This window comes from Chionomys nivalis, chromosome 5 (assembly GCF_950005125.1).
Source record: "Chionomys nivalis chromosome 5, mChiNiv1.1, whole genome shotgun sequence".
Lineage (NCBI taxonomy): Eukaryota > Metazoa > Chordata > Mammalia > Rodentia > Cricetidae > Chionomys > Chionomys nivalis.
Genome location: NC_080090.1, coordinates 19,582,851 through 19,597,621, shown reverse-complemented (window position 1 = coordinate 19,597,621; position 14,771 = coordinate 19,582,851).

Genomic DNA, 14,771 nt, shown 5'->3' with positions numbered 1-14,771 from the left:
TGCTTCCACAGTGAGCTACTTACTAATGGAGCCGTCTCCCTACCTGCAGAAGGCACTTGAAGTTACAGTAAATGCAGAGAGGACCTAGATTCCCCCGAGCTGTCTGCTTACCTTCCACTGGGAGTGCTAACAGACGGTGTCTCCTCCCAGATAATCAGTTCCCCATTCTGTAACAGAATTCAGCTGCTTCCCAGTGTCCTTCTCACTTCCAGCAACCTCAGGTTCTTCTCACTTCCAGCAACCTCAGGTTCTTCTCCTCCTTCCAGGTGTAGATGAAGGTACTGTGGAAACCATCAGGAAACAACAGAAATTCGAAGACTCACCGAATTTCTTGATGCTAATCTACAGTTAGTTTTATTTTCCAGAGAAGAAGAAAAGAAAAAAACCCACAGCTTTTTTCCCAGTCTCTGCTTGCCTGCATTCTGATGTAGGACCAGACTAGGGTTATGGCTATTTTTTTTTTCTGCCTCTGCTTGTTATTTAAATATATGCCAAATTCAACTTGGCATTTCTAAAAACAGAAAGAAAAAGAAAAGAAAGAAGAGAGGAGAAATAGGAAAAAAAATGTTTCAGAAACACAGACCCAGGGATGTAAGACTTTTATGCAAACACAAAACATTAATACACTGCAAAACTTCAAAACCCTTCCATTCCCGGGAGAGAAAATAGCTTATTTTTAGAGGCTCGTTCTAGGACGTGGGATACAGCACTAAGGAAGAATGTAAAAGATGCTAGGTAAATTCTTTACTGTCTGTCCCTTTCTGTGTAACAGCAGGAGACTAGGTGCCAGATCTGAAACTGTCATTTTGAGCAGGCAGAAAATGAGCCATTATTCCAAGGATGAGGAGCCAGCTCCCATCTCAGGGCCCCAAGGTAAAACTCATTATAGCATATGAGAGGATGAGGCCACAGAGGGCTGTAGGCCTACCTGTTACTGTGACAACCATACATGGTCATCTGCTCCTCCCTGTCAACTCTTTTACTTATGCTGCCAAATTATACCCCTAGAAACACTCTAGCAATCTGAGCTCCTAAAAAGTAGAGGAATGTAGAATCCATAAGCATAAATAGAGGCCATTTTTTTCCAATTAAAGAAAGAAAATGGAGCAAAACTATAGAAAATAGAAAATGTAATGCTTCCTCTGAGGATAGACCTTTGAAAAAACCTTGGTGCTCATCAATGATTTATTCAGCTGGATCCAGTGTGTGTGTGTGTGTGTGTGTGTGTGTGTGTGTGTGTGTGTGTGTGTTTAGAGGGGATGGAGAGAGGTTTACATAAAATTTGTATATTATGCTAGGGTTTAAATTAAGTCCAAAATAAAAGCACATCTCAGAGGAACTCTTAATCTTGAAATAGTGTCCTAATGTAACTCAGACAGTTTATTTTTAAATATTATTTTTTACACATATACAGATGTTTTGAAAATACATACTAATTATAGAAAGCTTTACAAAACAAATATGAAAAAGCAAGATATTTGATATTTGCAGTCCCTCGTAATAGCATTTCATTGCTGAGTGTTTGCTATGATATATGGATATTGTTCAGATTATAGTCAGTCAGTACTCTAGAGTAAGATGGCCAACTTTTTTTTCTATAAAGGCCACCTCAGTAAATATTTCTGTTTATTTGGGCCACAAGGTGTGTCTCAACTCAAGTCTGCTATTGTATGGGAGAAAACATCACAAATGAGAAGTTGCAGTAGGAGGTCGCTCTTTTGTTCCCGGCTGCTCTGACTCGAAATAATCACACAGAAACTACATTATTTAAATACTATTTGTCCTACTAGCTTATGCATATTTCTAGATCACTCTTATATCTTACATTAACCCATTTCTATTACTTTATATTTTACTATGAGGCTCATGGCCTACCGGCAATGTTCTGACTGGTAGCTTGCTTCTTTCTCCTCTGGCGGCTCCATTGGCTTCTTTGACTCTGCCTTCTTTCTCCCTGCATTAAATTTAGTTTTCCTACCTAGTTCTATCCTGCTAAGTCACTGACCAAAACAGCTTTATTCGTTAACCAATAAAAGTAACACATGTACAGAAAGACTTCCCACACCAAAAAGTGAATTTGTTAGTTATTTTATTACAATAGGCTTTTTTTATGAGAGCAGGCAGGGAGCTGGATTTGATCTCTTTCCTAGAGCCTTATTTAAATGACAGTAGAATACTTTGTTTCGTGGATATGTTCAGATCAGAAAGCTCTGCCATTCTCTGCAGCTGAACACTAAGTTCTTCCAGCACTGTGCTGGGTGCAGTTCTGAAAGTAATTCCTTTCATTGCTCAGAAACTTCCAAAGAGGAAAGAGTTTGTGATCCACGTTCTGTAACATGATTACTAAGCTATGGACAAAACTCACCTTCCAGAAAGCCTATGGCTTTTTCTGTCAGGAGAGCGATCAGCCTTGGATGCCCAGCAGTGAGGGGATGAGAGGTTTGCTGGACCAGACTTTGGAATGCAAGGACCCCGAGGCAATGACATTCATTGGCTGCAGGTTTTACTGCAAATATTTATACGTGTTTCTTTTTCTGCTACAGGCAGCTTGGAATTTCTATTCATCCAAATCCATCCATCCTTTCCTTCCTAATAAGAACATTTTCCCTGTCCCTGACACTGCTCTTCCCTGCCCTTCAAGTGTGCTTTGTGGGCAGTGTTAAGGTCAAACTGCTTTCCTCCTGTGTTCTGCTTTTGTCTTCTTGCTCTATTTGTTTTTTCCCTTTTCCTCTGTCCCTCCCTCCCTCCAATTACCCAAAACATCCTAACATCTCGTACTGGAAATACCATCTTCTCCGGACTGGATGGCCGTGCCCCTGAAAATCTCTCATGCAGAATCCTGACCCCTGATGCAGTGGTAGAAGAGGTGGGGGTTTGGGGGTGTGACCAGACACCACTCTTTTGCTTTGGATGGACTAGTGACCTCATTCAACAGGCTGAGGGAGATTTGCACCTTTTCACTTGGTAGGAAGGAGCAACAAGGAGGAAATGGCCCCAAATCTCTGAAACTTTGATGTTGGACTCCATGGCTGTCAGAATTCTGAACAAGGAATATCTGTGATTTATAAATTTGTCCAATGTGAAATATTTTGGTTTAAGAACCTGAGATGATGTGCCGGGCGGTGGTGGTGCACGCCTTTAATCCCAGCACTTGGGAGGCAGAGGCAGGCGGATCTCTGGGAGTTCAAGGCCAGCCTGGTCTACAAGAGCTAGTTCCAGGACAGGCACCAAAGCTACAGAGAAACCCTGTCTCAAAAAACCAATAATAATAATAATAAAAAAAGAACCTGAGATGAACAGTACCTATCATCTAACACAATATTACCTACTTATGGATCTGTTTCCGCAATTTCATTCTATCACACTAATTTCTGTCTGTCTCCACACTAGTACGCTATAGATTAGTGTTTTGATAACTAAGGCCTATTTATGTCTTTCAACACACATCAGTCTTCTGTTTTCTAACTTGTATTCATCATGTTCAGTAATTTACTGTTTAGGAGTTTAAAAGTAAATGGAGATGGAGTTTAAAGGACATTCTGATTTCTTGGAGAACTGTATTAATTTGTAGATTGCCAAGAAATGACACACCGTGATCCCAAGACTAATCTATCTCCCCTGGTACTTATATGTCTCCTCATTTATTAATGCCATCTTTTAGGAAATGCATCTAACAAAGATAATTTGTTTTAATAAATATATTTTTCTTATAAAATGTCATTTTTTTCTAAATTATTCTCCAGAATCTTCTTTTTGTACTATTGCTAGTCATATCCCTCCTTACACATCTGTATTCACTAAAGTAGTCATGAGGAAGACTCAAAAAGACTTTGGCATAGATCTTATACTTAGCCATCTTGCTGAGCTATTTTATTTCTTAGAATAATTTCTCAGTTGATGTTTTTTGGTATGTTCTATAATACTTTATTTCATTTGTTTTTAAGTGTGTTCATTTCCTCATTGTTTTGTAAAAATGACTTCCAGGAAAAAAACTGAAGCAATAATATACAGAATTTTGACACTCCAATAAGGGCTAGCTGGTTTTCTATGCACCTAATTTTTAGCATGGTAATAAATTATCTTTCTATGGTGTGGGACCATGGTCTGTATTCTGTCAATCGTATTTTAAATAAACACTTATTGACCAGTAGCCAAGAAGGAAGTATAGGCGAGTCAACCAGACAGGAAGTAGAGGTGTGTCAAGGAGAACAGGAGAATTCTGGGAAGGAGGAAGCCCGTTCCTCTGCAGTCCTGACATGACCACAGAAGAAACAAGATGTGACTGCCCCGCTGAATAAGGTACTGAACCACATGGCTAACACAGATAAGAATAATGGGCAATATAAGTTATAAGAGTTAATAAGAAGCCTGAGTTAAAGGGCCCATCAGTTTATACCTAATGTAGACCTCTGTGTGATTTCTTTGGGACTTAACAATTGTGGGAACTGGGCAGGACAGAAACTCAGATAACACTTCTGTTTATAGTTCATGAAGAAATACTTTAAAATTATAAATGAGTGTTGAATTTTATCAAAGGCATTTTTTTGTCATCTTTCAAAAGAAGGCATGTGGTCTGTCTGCTTTGATTCATTCATGTGATGAAAAATAGCAATGCATTAAATAATATCAGACTGTCATTGGAGTTCAGTTGCTTGCGTCTCTGCTCATAAATAATGCACAGTCCTTGAATGCTTGGAAAAAGTTAAAATGCCTTGCATTCACATTACATTAATTGAAAGAAAAGTAAGTTATCAAGTTATATGTTCATAGATTTTATAATCCTGTTTTCTCTTTAACAAAACTTAAAAAAAATATACTGACCTAAATGTAAGGAGAGAGGATGAAAAAGATCATAAATCAAACACTAGTTTTGCCTCCCCAGGAGGTAAGAGAGTTAGAAAGGAGGAAAGCTGTGTTCACGAGCTTTACATAGTGTATGGTTTTTATTGAAGTAGGATGTGATTGTTTCTGGTACTACTGAAGTCAAAGACCCTATTTTCTTTCCAAAAGAATATAATTAAATAATATACTCATAAGTTTATTTTTCCCTATTAGAATCCCTCGAGTAAGTTATATTCTTCTATTTCTCTCTCTCTCTCTCTCTCTCTCTCTCTCTCTCTCTCTCTCTCGGCCAAGAAAATATTTTAAATAAAATTGTCTATAATGAAATATGAGGTATTCTCACATCTCCAACATACAGGAGAATTGGGGGAAAAGGGGGGTGGATAGAGGAGTAGGCTGTAACCTGTGTCTCCAGAAAGGGTATTGCCAGCATTTAAATTTCAGATATTCACACCTCACATCTACTTTCTGCCATCCTATGCCATGCTGATTGTCCTGTTGGATGACTCCAGTATATAAGCCATGTTTTGTTTGTGCTAACTTTTATATCTTGGATCTTTGTGTTATGTCTACCCTTGACATTGCTCAGTGGTCATTCAATGCAATAGTATCATTCAGCAAAGCTTAATGGGTGGGGGTTGATAGCTCAGCGTCTTTTGCCTTCAGAACACACACAATATTTACTCACATGACAATATCCCAGTAATAACCACTCTTCATAGTCTTTGCATCTACTTCCTCTGTTCTCCAAGGAAGAAGGGGTAACTCTGAAACACGATAGATCCGTATGTCTTTTTCCGTCTTTACTCAACTTTCACTCTCTCTCCTACCCTACACTCCTAAACCTTCCAGAGAGACCCTTGCTAATTGCTCTGACCTTGCAATATCCCTCATTTGTCCTCCAGAGTATTGCCTTAGATCTGGAGATCACTTTGATTGCTTCCACATCTGGGATTCGTCACACGCTTATGTTAACTATGACCATGTGCAGAGTTACACAGCAGGATTTAGGAGACAGTCAGGAGAGCCATCCCTACTAAGAACACCATCTGGAGAAAATTAAGAGAGGATACTTTCCATTGACCAGCCTTGGGAATGTATCTAGGATGTAGACAGACAGACAGACATGAGCACACAGCGGAAGTGAACATGCTTTTTCTTTGGGATACTGAAGAAGAAAAATAATTCTTCTGAAGATTTCCTAATTACTTATGCACCCTAAATGACTGACAAAATCGTGAATAAACAAGGGCTTTTCTGAGAAAGGTCTTGTTTAGTAGCTGGCGTCATCTCCAATCAAAATGTCTCTGTGGACTTCTCTGGGACCATGTGTGTGAACAAATACGGATTCTATAAAAGGGAGAGAGGAAGTGGGCCATGTTTTCCTCAGTTGGATTATTGAACATCTTCAGAATTTTTTCCAAAGCTTGGGCTTGGCAAAAGTCAAAGTTGGCTTTACCAAGCATTTTTCTCTTAATTTTTAAAATCCAAGTGTATTAAGGGAAATTTAATCCATATGTTTATGATTCATTTACACTTAACTCATCAAAAATATTGTTTTGTTAGAGTCGTTTGGCCCTCAACAAGACTTGGGAGCTGGTGACGCACAGATAGGCACACAGTCACATCGCTTGCGCACACTTAGGCTTTGGTTCTTTACATTGGAGTTATTTTTTTCACTTTGAACACCCATCTAAATAGTTGTTTAAATATGTCGTGGCTACATAGTTACACCTATCCATGCAATTACATGCGAAAGTCGCAGTGAAATTATGAAACTTGTGTTGTTTCTGAGTCTATTTGTAATTAACCATTTCTGAGTTTCCCGTGTTACTCTCTTCCATAGTCAATGCCCTGACTATGGGTGAATGGTTCTTTAAGGATCTGGCACTAGGATGCTTGGTTTTCATTTCTTCATTTCAATATATAATGATGATGCATCATCATTTTTGTGTTATTAGGGATGAAATTTAGAGCCTTGCCCATGTTAGGCAAGTACTCTATCAATGAGTGAAATCCCCAACTTGCACTAAATGTTTGAAAAGTGAATTCCCTTAGTTCAGAGGAAATCAGCGATGCAGCTGTAATTAAGGACAAAGTTAATATAAGCAATTCCATGAAGGCCAACGTCAAGGAAAGCCAAGGGATGGACATGAGCATACAGAGTTCAGGAAGGCTGTGCTAAAGTCTTGCTTTTCTCTTCCCAAGACATGAGCATGAAAAGGGGCTTATGACCTAGATCATGCAAAGCATCTCAGAAGAGATTTTGAAATTAATAATGAGCTTTCACTATGGTGTATTTCTAAGAAGGGCAGCCAGATTTGCTAATAAACTAATAATATGTGCCAAAGTGATACAATAATATGTCTCACAGTAGCATAATTTTATGGATATCTGTGGACTTAAGGAATTCTGATTGTGTGTGTGTGTGTGTGTGCACATGCATGCACACTAAAGCCTTACATCAGCTTCAGTCATTCCTCAGACACCATCCAAGATTCTGTTGGAGACAGGCTTTCTCATCAGTCTGGTACTCATCAAGCAGGCCAGGCTGATTAACCAGAGAACCCCGCGGATCCATCTCTCTCCACCTCCCCAGCAGAAGCACGTTAGAGACTGAGCTGTGCCTCTAGCTCCTTCATTCCCGGCTGGCAGATGGAAATTTGAATGGTAGCTAAAAAGGCAGAAAAGCATTCTGTTGGCTTTCTGTATGGGATAGCGACCTCGGTGTTTTTAAACCTAAAGCTACTCACAGTGACAGCAATTGCCATAGTTTACAAATCTATGCTGGAAAACACAGGTGCTTGCAAAGACCTGACCTGGCTGGAGGGATCATCTGTGGCAAAGGGAAGTATGTGTCTGTCCTAGTGTTAATATGACATCGTCTTCTTAACCCTCATTTCTTCACAATTGATATTTCCGCCTCAGGAAATTTTCAAGTATGGACTGTCTTTCCTGCCTTAGAGGCAATTCTGTCTCTTCCTGTGCCCCCCAGTTCAGTGCAGTTTAGTGAGGTTTTTACTTTTTGACTACTTGTAGGTCTTCCTAAGATGTTTTACCCAGTGAAGTTATATTAGTTTAGTTTTATCTAGGGTGAAATACTATTTATGGGGCTTTAGAGGAAGCTCAGTGATTAATAGCACGTACTGCACTTGCAGAGAATGAGTTTGGTTCCTAGCATCGTGATTGGCAGTGCACATCCTGCTATAACTTCAGCTCCGGGGATCCATATATGTAGTCTCCTCTGTCACCTACCCTCATGTGCATGAACTCACACACACACACACACACACACACACACACACACACACGTGTGCGTGCACACACACACTCTTGCATGCACACACTGAAGCTGAATAGCACAAAATTAGCTTTATAAAAGGAAGACAATTAACACCAATTGGATAAACTGTCAAATTCATTTCTGAGAGTAAAAAAAAAGAAAGAACGTGATAATATTTGGGTTTAACCACGTTGCTTTACATACTTTGGAAAGAAAATCCAATATTCTGTAAGTTTTTCAAGCACTTCATTGGAACCACGATTTTCAAGGGCAATGTAATTACACAAAAATGATGTGTTCTCATCCTAAACCAACTCATTTCATGAGAATAACATGTATTCTACACTGAGGCCATTTTAACCCCTATATCTTAGCATGCATGATTATGAAGAATGCCAACCCTAACAGACAGTTTCTCTTAAGAGCAAAGACAATAAAAGACTGAAGTCACATCAGCTTTGTTTCTGCTGTCCCTTTGTCCTATCCCCTCCCTGCCACTGTGTTCCATTGTCCCCAGGCAACATGTCAGGGCTGAGGCACCTGCATGCCTTTTGTTACTTCTCCTCCAGCAAGTCTGCTCAGCCTACAAAGGCCAGTACAACAGAGCACACTGGGATTCTTTTCTTCTCGGCAAGAAAAAGTCAACTGTTATTCCTATGATCTATTATAACACCGGCCATCTCTGCCCTGTGCCTAAAATGTCCTGGCTCTTTATGAGCTCATAACCTATAAAGTACCTTCTGAAGGGAAAGTAGAACACATTTGTTAAGTAAACTTAAGATGAAGATACTTGCCTTCAGACCCATTTTCTCTAACAGAGAGGGAATTTCATGAAAATCAAGCTTGATATTTTATTCAGAATTTTATACTCTGATCAACTCTATTTATCCATGGTCCACCTGCTGGCTCAGCAGTCACCCCTTAGAGTGTGAGAGGGGCACTAGAGCAGGAAACCCTTCTCTGGAAGTACTAAACGTAGGCAGTGTGGCTGGCCTGCCACCAGCCCAGCTTCTACATGCTTAGCTTCCACTTGCTCAGCTCTTAAGCTATGCAGACCTCACAGGTTTGATTCCTAAGTCACTGCCCTGAGAGTCAGATGGTCCCCCTGAACCCAGTAACCACATCTTGGCTGGAGCCACATCAGGCAGTAGACAACACGTGAAACCCATGAGCTCTTTTCTCCTTGGCATTTCACTCAAGGGTGGGGGTTGTCTTCTGACAGTCAATATTTGATGGCACAGTAGTAACACCACAGTTAGTCAGTGTCTGGTGTCCTTTGTCCCTTCCTTCCCCTTGCAGCCACTGCCCTCTGTTGTCACACATGTGAATGCCCTCCAGAGCACTGGATAGATGTATGCTTAGATCGCATTACCGCTAGAAGCCATCCTCCAACTCATTTACGACAGAGGTTTTTTACTCAGACAAGGAATCTGGGAAGATGCTCTGTAGACTTCTAGTGTAGACAAACAAACAAACAAAACAGCAACAGCTATTTGTAAGAATTTGACAGCTCAGCAAGACTCTCGCCTTCTGTTTCATCTGTAAAATCAATGCCTATGATTCAAGGCTGCTGGGCAGACGATGTTTGACGTACACAGCTGAAGATGATCAGATGGGATCATGTGACACAGCCAGCACACTGCCCCCTGCTCTTTCTCTTGCTCTTTTGTCTCCTACCCCCCTAGTCCCTGTTGAGTGACTGCAAATGGACTTGTGTGCCTGGACATAGACCAGTAGGCTGATTACAGATGGATGCCTCACCCACCGAAGTGACTTTTTCCATACTTTACATTCTGCACTGTTTACGGTAGTGTTGACCTTGACAGTTACTGATCTACTGGGTTTCCACACAGCACTTAAGTCAAATGGGTCTATCGCCTTCAGGTGCAAGTTAACCACTAGATGTCAGGCTTGTCAAATGTTTGGAAAGCACTATGCTTCCACTGGAGGCTTGGGAAATACATTGCTTTGGCTCTCCCTTTTCAGTTTGATGGCATTTCACTAACCTGGGTTTAGACCATGCCCACAAGGGGGCCGATTTTATCTGAGGCTTTTGGGTTTGTGGCTTGCACTCCTATGTTTTGTCTTTTTTCAAAGATAAAACATCAAAGACAAATCTTGCTCTCTTTGTACCCAGGAAACAGGGATTGTTGGTTCATAAGCTTTTTACCGATCCCTGTTACACTGATGAATTAAGGAGAGACAGGATCCCCCAGGGAGTCAGACGGTGATGAGAAAGACTAAGCATGAAGAGTGGCCTAGAACAGTGACAAAAAGAGGTGGCCAATGAAACAAAATGTCTCTTATGTTTAAGAAGTCAGGAAATTTACGTCTTAGCCATAGAGCATTTTGAAATACAAAGTCTCTGAAGCTAGCCCATGGATTCACAGCTTTGGGATCCTGAAGGCTACTTGAAGCATCAGGAGATGCTTCTGAAATCTCCTTGGCCTAAAGCTTTAGTTTCCAATGCTCAAGTGATGCAGATATCAACTGCACATGTATAGAATTCAGCCTTAATAGGAACTAAGAAATACTTAAGAAAAGGAATTAGGAAAACAGAGTTAAAAGAATAGAGATATGTGGGGGGATGCACAGTGGATAGGCTAAGGCACACATGAGGAAGAAAACCTTTATAGATAAATTATGTAAATTCCTGAGGTCTAAAAATGTATATGCTAATAAATAAATCTGACAGATGAGAAAATTATACATGCTAGCTATCTTACTTCCCTGTATGTACATATTTTAATATGCATCTATCATATCTGCATATGCATGTCTTTAAAACACTAGAAAGCAGTCCTTGGCAACTCTTTGGGGGATTCCTGTGCTCTATTTGAAGAAGGTAGACAGAATTCATAACAGTTCCCATGTCTTAAGGGGAACAAAATGCATGCATGAATTATTCAACTGGTCAGATGCTATGTCGAGGCAGCAGAAAGCAATTTTAAGAAGATGTATCTTCTAATAGAGACTATGTTATGACCAAAAGCACAATCACAGAAATCCTTGCTCTTTTCACATTCCCATTTTTTTTTTTTAAATGAGGGAATACATTTTGAAAGTCCTGAATTAGTTGTCACATGGAGGAATGTAAATTGACTCACCGCTCTCATTTGCCCTTTGGATAGCTAACCAATTTAATTAGCCACAAAAGGCAAACACTCCTCCCCATGCTTTTACAGCACACATTGGGAAGGGCAGGCTCCCCTGAGGTGAGAGCATGAGATACCGAAAATGGCAGTACCTGTGGGAACCCCCACCTGCACCAACAGTACTCGGAATTTGGAACTGTTCTGTGGATTTATCTTCCCAAGGCCACACTGGTGCTCAAAGATTGACTACTTCACTGGTGACATATGTCTCTTAACTTTGGTCATTTCTTTAATTTTGTTTGGGTTTACTTTGCAGTGTGTGCAGTGGAACTTAAAACCTCACACAAGCTAGGCAAACGCTCTATCAATGAACCATAACTGCAGCCCTGATCTCTTAACTTTTTAATAGAAAGGTATTTTACAATGGCAATTAAATAAAACTTTCTAAGTTGGTGGAATACACACAGGCTTCCACATAGATGACCAGATTAAAATCCTTTACGGTTTACTAATTAGCCTTGAACCAACTCACTGAGTGTCAGGAAGACCTGTTATTAAGGTCCGAACTCTCTGGTTAGTCTATTATAATGACCAAAATTAAGCAGAAACTGGTAAGCACTTGGACGAGGAGAGGAAATGTACGAACACAGCTCATACTATTTAATCAGTGTAACCTGTAGCAACAGAGATGATCTAGAAAATTATCTAGGTTTTCCAGAACAGTTAAAATCTCAGGCTATAAAACTTACTAACTGTATAACAGCATATGAGATACTATTACATCCATGTAACATTTTTTATATATAGATGATGTTTTTTTTTAAATATGCCATCCTTAAAAAATAATCACAGTGCTTATTCCATATGAAAACATTTCATTCTCTTTCTCTGTCTCTCTCTCTGTGTCTCTCTGTGTGTGTGTGTGTACTATGACACACATATTATAGGAACTTGTTCTCTCCTTCCAGCAAGAGGGTCCCTGGGAATGGAAGTCAGGTCATCAGGCCAGGCAACATGTGCCTGATGAGCCATCTCTCTAGCCCCAACATCTTTACAGAGGGCTGAAAAATTATAGCAAAATAGAAATGGGGAACCGGTGTTATTATATACATGTCAAATTGATGCTGGGCAGATGTGAGCAGTGCTGGTGTGCTTTAGTATGACAAACTGTGCACAGCAACTCTGGCCAGCTCACCTAAAAAGCCTGAAAGAAAGGGATTCCTGTCATAAAGAAGTGGGAACAATGTATAACCTGATTGTACAATGTACACATTTATCAGATGCTCATGTGGTGCCTCAGTCATAGGTACAGAAATTTTGTTTTCATGTTGATTAAAGATAAACTCAATTAAAACATAAAGTTAACTGCATCAGTCAGAAAGTATTTATAAATAAATCCCTTCAAATACCAGAACCCCTTCATTGATTTGTTTATTTTATTTCGGAGAAAATTTATCATTATATTTGATATAGCAGGATGTATGTGAAAGATGCGTGGATAATGGGAGAAATGACGTCATTGTGATGAGCATCAGGACTGAGCTTGCAGTAAATGATTTTAAAAATTGTCAAATTTAAAAAAGGAATAAAATATTTTAATTAAAAAAAATTACAATAGACGGTGTTTTCAGAGAACACTGACCCTGGGAACCTGTGGAGAAGGTGCTCTGCTGTGGACATTGGGGCTATTCTTTGTGGTCCTGCCGAGAGCCTACCTTGGGGAAGCTGGCAGAATCAGCATTCCCACAAGTCAAAGCCAAAAATTCTACAGTGCCTGCCTCCTTTCTCCCTGTTCCTGCAATGCTCTTCCCTTCTGTCCGTGTCTTTCCAACTTTGTTTTTTTCTTCAAGATTTGATTTGGGAACAACTGATGAAAATCGAAGGTCACCCAGATACATGAGTCAAAGGTTCTCAGCACACAGAGTAACCCTCCACCATGCTGCCCAGAATGAAGTCCTGTGTTTGCAGCAACAGAGATGGAAGTGGGACCATTGTGTTAAGCGAGAAAGTCAGAGAGACAAGAAACGTGACTTCTCCCTCATGTCCAGAGCCTAATGAGAAAATGCAGCAGAACGGGGAGCGGGGTAAGAATGGGACCTTGACAAGGGGAGGCAGTCAACATGGCACACCGAAATGGAGTGGAGAAATGACGCCTAGCTCTTTAGTGTTGCCAGTGTACTGTTGGTCAAAACAATTTAGGGTGTATTTTAAAATGATTAAAAGCATAAGGAATTCCCAGCACACACAGAGAAGAGATTAATGGTTGAAGAGGTGGAAACACTCACTGCCCTGATTTGATTAGAGAGTGTGTACACCATCAGCTACCGCAGTATACCCCATAAAGATGCCCAGATAAGTCTCAATTAACAATGGGGAAGTAAAACGTTATTTTTAAAGTTCTCAATAGCTTTGTGTGTTTGTTATCCTTATTTAATAAATATTCAATAAAAGGATAATGGGAGATCCTGAAACTCAATTACCTGCCTGGGACTTCACAGTTGGAATTTTAAGTCACAGGGTTCAGGATTCCAGCACAGTTTCTACTTTTGGTCTGGGTCTTCCAGGCTTTGTTCTTCTATTCATGTAAGCAGGCCTGTGACATTGGGGTGTACCACACAAATGCTGCCATGTACTTACTCTTTGCAACCTCTGGCAGTGTGGAGAAGAGAAGGACTGTGTGAATTTGGTCCCAATCCTGGTTCCTGCCAATGGTCATCCCTAAGGATGTTTTGATGGAATACCTACAGAACAACTATTTTCTCTGAGGCAAAGACTGATTTTTTTTAATTAATTATTTTAACAATGTTTTAAAAGAAGAGATGTTTTAAATCTTGAAGGAGAGATACTTCAAATCTTGACAATGTTTTGAAGTAATCTATTCCCTGTAAATAATTTATAAAATTATACATAATAAACTCTTTATGATTTATACTTCTGGTAAAATATCGAAGAAATCTTTGGGTAATTCCAGGCTGCAAAGATTCCCTTCTCTGTTTGGGTAATAGTGTTAGCTTAATCTTTAGGTTTTGACTCATGCAGAGTTATTTTTCTATACAGATCAAATTCCAACTTTTTTATTGATTTTTATTGAGCTCAACATTTTTCTCTGCTTCCCTCCTTGCCACTTTCCTCCCCTTCAATCCTCTCCCAAGGTCCCCATGCTCCCAATTCACTCAGGAGATCTTGTCTTTTTCTATTACCCATGTAGATTAGATCTACTTTTTTATCTTAGCTTCCACACATGGCCTTCTGACTGTCCCTTATCACTTTTCTACCCAAACTCTGTCCCTTCACTAGTCTGATTTCTGTCTATTTACCTATTTGGGATAGTTTATTCTGTTTGTTGTAATAATACTTTCATATTTCCCCTTAATTCTTTAGTTATGATTTCCGTTAGTTTTTGGCCATATTTATAATAGCTGATTTAAGTCCTTTAATTCATCTTTCTAATAGTTTGTTTAGTCTCTTCCAAGATCTCGGTGTCTTTAGGGACAGTCTCTCATGATTTTTTCTGTAACCCATGTAAGAGTCATACTATCCTAGTTACTTGT